General features: G+C 46.9%; 1 protein-coding gene across 8 annotated transcripts in view; it reads right to left on the minus strand.

Moving 5' to 3' along the window:
- LOC122389122 (vasoactive intestinal polypeptide receptor 2-like) overlaps nucleotides 1–7,937 on the minus strand; it is a 79,770-nt gene extending 71,833 nt beyond the window's left edge. For 4 of the 8 annotated variants that reach the window (XM_043380834.1, XM_043380830.1, XM_043380829.1 and 1 more), the window contains exon 1: nucleotides 6,990–7,907. The gene's annotated coding sequence lies outside the window, so the exon portion shown is untranslated. Of the gene's footprint in view, nucleotides 1–3,251; nucleotides 3,447–6,989 lie in introns of those variants that run through there. The other 4 variants (XM_043380823.1, XM_043380827.1, XM_043380828.1 and 1 more) reach the window with 4 other exon arrangements.
- Between the last annotated feature and the right edge of the window lie 931 nt (nucleotides 7,938–8,868).

The following is an 8,868-nucleotide window of genomic DNA, read 5'->3' on the forward strand; positions in this document are numbered from 1 at the left end:
TAAAATGTTCAATTTAACGAGAGCTCAATGGAGATTTTTTAAGTGGCACAGAGGGTCGGAGGCCATTGACGGGCATCCCGTCCTAGCAAAAGCGCGCCACTCGACACCTTTTCCGTAATAACTAGCAGCAGTGACAGCAGTTCCTGATACAGTGCCATTAAACCACGACCAGTCGGGTTCCCCCCCCCCCCCAGCCTATGTATGTTTCGGTCTCCGGGCAGCTTATTCTCTGATTGTGGCCTGCCATTTATACAGCTCCATGCATCGACGTTGGTACAATTATTTAGGACTCTATGTACGGTTTTCGCCAACCAAAGTGGCATGAACAAACAATGATCTATTGTCGGCATGCCAGCCGCCGCACGGCGGCTTGTCATATCGCGCGCAGTGTAAACAAACGTAGGATACATATATGTATTTTTGCCGCTATCTACCAAAGGTCCGACTCCGGAGTAATCAATGCATGGATGGCTTACGACTGACGGATACTTTGATTGATATTGTTCAACACATGTCAAAGGTTTGAGAATGTCCCATCCACAAATCAAACCATTTTTTGGGTTGCTCACTGCTTTTGGCCACCGTCAATCCAATAACAAATGCCACATTGCCAAGGAAGGATAAATTAAGAATGCATTTATTATTAAAGCGTCAGTTAAAGTTAGACCATTTTAAACCTTCTTTTTGTGCGATGGCTGACCACCATTTCTAAATATTGTTCCAAATTTGCCCTACTGTTTTCCCATCTAATACGCATTTTCTGCTGCTTTTGACCCACAATCACACATTTTCTCCTTTCCTGTGTTAGCACAACGACAAGGCCCAGTTTAGGGATTTCATTTCAAGCAGCATTTAGTAATGTTCGAAAAGGCGCAGCGACAGACACAATCACCGGTGACATTAGTGTCCGTCACCACCTTTCCAAACATTGTCGTGGCTGATCGAAAACCCTGTAACACATAGTGTATTGCCTGGGAAAGGTGGCTGCCGCCTGCCATTCATATTACGTCAATTAATTATCGAATGTTAGGTTACGCTCCACCTTTTTCTCTCATGGAGCAATGCTGACTTCACTTCACTCATTCGGTGACTGTCACCACATTGCACCAATCTGTGTGCTGTATTATTTTGTGGTAGCCCACCCCACCGGGCGGTCCCACCTCCCCCTTATTGCTGGTAGCCCTCGTATTGGGGTCAGATGCGCCGATAGGTTCGCCCCACATCGGTACATCTGCACACAGAGAAGATAACCTGATTGGGGCTTCCAGCGGATCCCATATCCTACCACCGGGGACTGCCTGTCACCGCCCCGTCTGGCGGCCGGTCACCGTTTACCTTTCACCCCCCATGTTGCAGACGGCTGGCAATGTTGAGACAATGCACAAACCCGGGCGCGTACATAGTACCAGTGTTATGGCTGTCCTATAAACAATGTCGCGGGGCCGGCCTAGTTCTCTGCACAATCGACTTTGTGGCCAAGAAAGGACCAGCAGGAGGCTTTTGTGGTATCATGGCTTTATCAGGACTCACTCGGAGCTTTTATCGAATTCCGATTGGCGCACTTTCTGTGATAAATGGCCGAGCTCGCCGGGATTGGAGTAAAGTGTTTCGCGGATTTCGATCGCTCCGAAACGTGGGCTGAAATTCGGGCTACATGAGTAGGGGAGAGTGGGGCAAAGCGGCCACCCTAACGCTTCTCACGATGCCAACGCTTGATTTTTAAACTTGGAAAGATTCTTTCTATACCAATGTGATCCCTAGTAAGTTGCCTTTTATTTCAACTGCGTTTTATTTCCAAAGGCGTTCACATATGAAAGATATTGACAAAACTTTAAACCTATGCATATTGGCCACTTTGCCCCATACCCTGGGGCAAAGCGGCCACCGGCGTCTTCTCAAGTCCCGATATGAGAAACAAAACAGTTGCCTCGTGTACGACTAGTGTATTTGATGGTGACAAGGTTAATCGAAGATGGATGTTTACTTTATCATCTTCCACCTGTAGGTAAACAAAGAAAGGACTTTCATGAAAATAAACATTTAATTGCATTATTTGGTAACTCATGCAACTGAAAAGTGGCCAAGATGAATGCATGACGACACATTTCAATATAAATAATGTTTTTATCCAGATGGAAGCAACTTATGGCCAATTGGGGGGTGGCCACTTTGCCCCGGCCACTTTGCCCCGCGCATACCGTCCGAGACAAAAATATTCCAGCTTAGCTATTAGTGGGGTAAAAAACATTAAAATTGGTAGAATACATGTACGATAACCATGCAATGCATGGACAAGAACGCTTATAAAATTCCAAAACGGTTATGGAATAACATAACATTTAAAAATTGTAAACATAGTTGGTAACCTGGCAAGAAATGCTTTTCCGTGTTTCACAGAACAATGGTGATGGGCCTGAAACCCCGGTCTGGCTCATTCGAACGATCGTGAAGAGAAGTATAATTGGAAACCATAAATTGGAACTGACGCCAGCTATGAAGGGCTAAAAAGATGGGTGGCCGCTTTGCCCCGGGTGGCCGCTTTGCCCCACTCTCCCCTATATGACAAGCAGAATAAAAGACCTGGAAAAGAAATCAGAATACACCTATCCGTGCTTCTATCCTCAGGAAACTGAAATCCTTCTCCACCACGCCACAACCCCCTTCCGGGCTGGACAGGCAACTTTATCTCATGCGGGCTGCTCCCTTGGAGCGGCACCGCTGCTCCCGAGGGAGCGCACCCCGTAGCCGGGTGCAGTGAGTGCCTTGGGGCTGGGTGGCCTGTCCTCTGGACGGGCTCAGCCCCGGCGACTCACTAGGATGCCTGCCCAGACCAATGTTTCCCCCTAAATCCTATCATCCTTCCGGCTCTGCAATGGTCTTGTCGACCGAAAGGGCCTAACCCAACAAAACAAACAAACAATCAGAATACAACATGATAGGAAATTTACAGCGCAAGTTAATGCTGCCGTGCGACTGGCAAGAAGACGCTGATTCAGTCTCATACTAGACATCACCACGAAAGATGGGTAATTTGGTGCTTGCTTTACTGCAGTGCTTTCTTACGACACTTTTTTATCTCGGTTACAGCAAGTTTTTTATTTTCAAGTCGCCAACAATGCCAACGAGAGGAAAAGTGCTTTCATTTTTTTTTTAAACCATTAGGTAGGATCATTCGGGAATTTGCGTTTTCGTCAGGAACCAGGAACCATCAAAACCGAAAGTAGCACGTACCCATCCGTGGAAGTACTTACTATCACGTTGAAATTCTTCAGCTGGCCACCATATTTATTCCAATAAGAGTAAACACCCGTTTCCGATCATCTACCACCAGACACTCGCATGCCAGCTGCCGCCGTGCAGGCCCGTCGTGCCGCTGTCACTCAGACGAGCCGCGGCTACCGTACGCTGTCAGCCGCCGTGCTAGTCGCGACGGGTCACTCCTGTCCAACAGCAGGCCCATTCTCCTGTGAACCCACAGACGGTAGACCCACATCCGCAAACCCCCGTGCAATCGCGCTTTCCGGTCTGCAGCGGTGGCGACACTCCCACGCGCGTCGATGAAGCCTCTCTCAGGTACACCTCCCATTATCAGAGACATAGCCGCGGGATGCAGTGTATGTACAAGTGGTGCAATTAGAGCTAGGGTTTTGTCGGAGGAAGGGCTTTTTTAATGGAAAACTTAATTACTGGTGATGGAGCGTTTATTGTTGGTTCTGTGTCGTCTGATATCATCAGATAAATGCCACGACACGAGAGAAATATCACGAAAACATGCCACATAAATACGTGGGATGGATATGCTCGTCGTTCATGTAGAAGGTAGATGTTGTTATTAAACTCTGTGATTAATTGGACAACATAAAATTGCCTTTATTGCATATATGACGTTGCAATTAAGGTAAGTGCCAGAAGCAAAGAACGTTCTACGAGAAGCAAACTGAATACATTAGTACCTAACAGATCATCGGGCGGGCTCAAATGGCCGTGGTTTTCGGCTACTTGATATTCTTAACATGCTCAGCGGCGAGCGCTATTACTTAGGGACATTGTTCGGGAAGCAGCGTTCTAAGTCTTCACAAAATCTGAGAACTTATGTTACTGTATATGGATGGCCACCTCAAATGAGATTTATCAAGTGTCGAGAGGCATGTGGTAGGAACTTCGTCAACATAACGTTTGTCATTTCAAATACCAGAGCTTTCATGGCTTGTGCAGTTTAAGTTTTAACTACCTTCCATAACATGTGAAGGAGCAAATTTTGGGATTATTTGTTAAATCGTACAGACGCTCTCACAACTCATGCATAACATCTTTTCATTTTGCTTTGCCAAAGGGGTTATCTGCATGCTTACCGCGTGGATAATTCCTATAAAAATCAATGCTTGGAAGGGGCAGTTTTTAGCGGCTGCACATAGTCTATATTTGCACGCCACGAATGCTGCGCGAGCGTTTGGATGGAATTTAAAGCAATTAAAACCCTGAGTTTACGATAGTCAGATGCTCAGTTCACTCCTCCCCTAGCATGAAATAGGCATTAGAGCAGGAATGCATCAAAATCCAAAGCTGTTGTAATTGCATAACTCATCGAAAGTGATCGTGATGAGACCTACAACAAAAGGCGAAATACAGTAGGTACGTGTTCACGCTCGCGTAATTTTGCCATAGTTCAAAATTGATGTGTAAATTAGCCCGAGAAAAGAATAATTTACATGTGAACAGGAGGGCGAGAATTCTCAGAGCTAAGTTTATATTTATTACTCTCCGGCTGGCGATCGTGGCATTGTAAAGCATGCATTACCTTTTCGCCGCGCCACATTTGCCTAAGCTGAAGACATGGCCTGGCCAGTGGCCACTAATCCATTGACAGCCGATGGCATCGGCGGCGGCGGGTCGGTCGGAGCATGTAAACTGGCCTGGGAGTCGGTCGGCGACGACAGTCGCAGACGGCACAGCTGGTCGCCGTCTGTGAATTCACTCGCTCGTATATGGCTAGCAATGTGCTTTAGACGAATTTCAACAATGCTTTGCTTCAAATAATGGAAACATTAAGTATTCATTGCCCACATTGCAATTAATATGCAAGATGATATGCTGTTCGGTGGTGAATGTCGCATCACTCAGCTGAATGGAAAATAGTTGTGTTCTCTGAAAAATGCGCCTTGCAGCCGTGCTATCTATAAAACACTAATGGCAACATTTACTTTAGACATTCCAATGCAGCCGAGTGAAATTGAACAGTTGCCCTCAACGATATGCCGCACCAGACCCATCCAAGTGCGCATCATTCTACATTTTTCTTGTTTTAACTACGCACCGTCTTGATTCAACAATCCATCACAGCACCCTTGTGTGACGACAGTGCAGAACCCTGTCGTTACCAGTCGTTCAAGACAAGACGTGCAAACAGACGAGCAACAACAACCTGTCATCCGGCATTCACCGCCAATGACGAGACGATCGTTTCGCGCCCGTTATCAAAACAAACTGAACATCCTGGGGCCATGGGACGTCCAGGGGTACGTGACCGTGGCTATAACGCTCATTGTACGCAAACCAACACAACCTTCGTGGACGACCGCCGGGAACTGTTTTTGTTTATGGAGAAATATACGAGATTGACGGCTGATACAGCCCAGTGAAGTTTGAAATCAATCACTGTGTCTGAATGAATATCCTGTCGAAAGGAAAGGAAACATGCAGTATAAATCTCGAAGCGCATGAATGACATCGAATCATTCATATATTTGTCGTTTATCCTGATGGTTGCTGCATTGTGGATGATATCGCATTTGAAAAGGCACCACATGACGCTGCAAGATGGATGCCGGAGTTTCTGCAGTCGCATTATCAATGAAATGAACAGGAAAAAAAAAATGATGGAGCACATTTCTCTTCCACATGCGTTGTGCTGAATGGTTAGGCAAAAGAGCATCCATAAGATAAGCCATGCTTCTTATCCCTTCAGCCTCAATTGTAAGCAATTAATCTCATAAGTCTCCCATTTTTTTTTTTAGCGAGCGGTCTACAAAGTGGCCTGCATTTACTGCCGGAGAGGTCTCGAAAGTTGCTAAAAAACCATTCACCACTTATTTCGCCTGTCATGTCATGAGTTAGCAAGAAACGACAGCTCCAGCCTAGTAAGGCGTCATGCTTAGTTAGCATAATTATCGAGTTCAACATGGGCACAGCGAGAGGACACAGCATGCTTTTGAGATTTTATGGAATAGAGGTGATTTTTAAAACCATAAGCACCTAGTAGGTGCCTATACCCACAAAAATATATGAAAAGGGGCAGTTAATGATATACAAACGGTATGCCAATGATGCCCTTTTTAAAATCAATACAGCGCAAACGAATTGGAAAATATGTCCCATACCGTTGAAATACAGTCCGACCATCTATGGCTAATTAGTTGTTCACTTCGTTTGTTGAAGGCAAACAAATAAAATGCTAGGCATGAACAGGCATTTTAACTGCTTCCATGTTGTACTAAAGTGAACCGCCGCTTATTAAAATATACATCAGCTAATGGGTGATCTCATAGCTCTCAGGATGTTTTCACAACTCGAGAATTGCATTTGGCTACCTTTCAACTCGAGGGAAAACATTAGCAAGTGGCTCGGCCATATAGCGCCTCAACTGTGCGAAAATGTGTCTTGCTTCTCACAGTTCAATAAAAATAAAAATAAAACGTTCATTAAAAATTATTAGTTTGATAATCTTTTTTAATTTCCCGCGGAAAAAGGTTTTTAAATTTTGTTTATATGTATGCAATATGGAGCAAAAGCCAACATTTTTTTCCTACTTATTTCGATTTCGAAAGAGCAGCCCAATGGGTAGGTATGTCAAAGAACTGAGCCGTAATGTCAGCCGGCTGAGGTCGCTGGCTGATCCACCGACTGCAGCCAAGGCTAATCGATTAGAAACGCGGCGCACAGGGCCACTCTGTCATTTCAATTTGGACTCGGGTAAACAGCTCGGGACCCACCTGGCGATGACGGAGCTGCTGCTGGCACCCAGCCGTCGCTGGGACCTTGAACTCCCTGCGGTCGCTTCACTCCTTCAGCGGTCCTGTTCCACAAGTTCGCTGACGCTCTTCACAACAAAGACGGCGGATAATAAAGGAACACTTAGATTGCACCCTCCGCAAAGTTCAAAGCCACTTCACTCCAATTCGAGCAAGGTCTCTCCTTGTTTACCAGTTGAGACAACAAAAGGAAATAAATCGATGCTGTTTTTCAGGAGTCCTCAGATCTAATGGCAGAAGCAATAAAAACAGCACGCTTCTGTGGGTATTTCGTCGTTCCTGGCCATACGACAATCCCAGGAGTTGGTTGCACATTCACACAGGATATGGGGGACCAAAGCGTTCACCCTGTGACCACGAGTTGGCCACTGTCACGCAGTATGACACTATATAAGCGAGCATTCACCTTCTTCGCAGGATGAAATCTCCCTTGGATTTCGAACGCACGCCGTGTCTCACTCACAGACACTGGCGGATGTTCACGTGACGGCTACTGACGTCACGATGTGGTGACACGCACTCAGGTACTCATGAAATTTGCCAGATGAAGTTGACGGACGATCCGGCTCACACAGCTCAGGAGTGTTTTGAACCGTCAGCGATGAGACAGGTTGGTTTCAATAAATGCGCCAGCACGGCGGACTCATGCGCTCCGCACGTTGTCACCGTCACGATCACACAGGATCACACATATCTCAGCATTCTCCAGATTCCGTCACAGTCGCTCTCCTCGCTTACACCAATCCCTCACACTTCTGTCTCACTGTATCAGCTCAAACCCTGCCTGGCCAGCGCTCGTCCTGCCCACACACGCACTGCCGGACCCGCAGTTCGGAGGACCCGCACCGCCAGCCGCCGGCAGAGGGCGCGTTGGCAGCCGACTCTGGCTGAACCGACCAACCGACCGACGGGGTCAGGCAGACCCTGGCCGGCACCTCGCGCGATCTGAGCACAGTGGGGCGGCCCGGGTCCCAGACCTTCCGCAGCTGCTAATGTCATCACCGCAGTGAGGCATGCATCGTCGTGTCTCACTGTTGTAGTGAAGCGTATGCCTGTTGACTGTCTACACTCTACATAGACGATCACTGTGCAGTGTGCAGTGTGCAGCCATCCGCATTCCGAGTATGCATTTTGGAACAATGTCCGCATTAGGTAAAATGTCAGCGTTGGTAGGCATGAGGACTTGAATACAAAATCTTAAAAAGGGTGGGATCTGACATTTGTGGGTAAGGACACTTCTAGTGAAGAAGTTTAATGTCTTATGTGGTTGCGGAACTCATTGAAATGTAGGGAGAGTTGTCGTTTCAAATCTAAATACCTATTTAAATTCAGATCGTGAGGGAATAGCAAGAATGCTTCGGTGTAGGTATCGCCGGCCCAAATATCGATAAATTGCGCAGCAATGCATCATTCAGACTTGATATAAGGTACAAAATAATTCGGTGGAATTCATTAGGTAATTGTCCTTTCTGTTAAACGAAATGGTCCAGAGAATCAACTTATCTCAATACCTGTTACGTACATACCTATAACTACTACTCCTATATCTGAAAATTAGGTCAACGCCGAACCACGTGAGCCGTAGTCTTTCCATATTTGTATTTTACGTAAGAACCTGTCAGTCGAAGCCATCTTGCTGCCAGGCGAAAGCAACTAACGGGAGTCCGGTGCCATGACCCGGCTGGCCACCGAATGCCCCCGGGGCAGCCGCCGAGTCTGTTGCCAGGTGCCGATTCGGGCCGAGGTCCACCCACGCACGCGCGCGGCGTGGGCGGTAGCAGCTCGCTCAAACCGGACCGTTTCTCAATGCACGCGCGTCTGGCGCCGACCGGCTCTGTGT

Source organism: Amphibalanus amphitrite, unplaced genomic scaffold (assembly GCF_019059575.1).
Source record: "Amphibalanus amphitrite isolate SeventyFive unplaced genomic scaffold, NRLGWU_Aamphi_draft 000344F_arrow, whole genome shotgun sequence".
Lineage (NCBI taxonomy): Eukaryota > Metazoa > Arthropoda > Thecostraca > Balanomorpha > Balanidae > Amphibalanus > Amphibalanus amphitrite.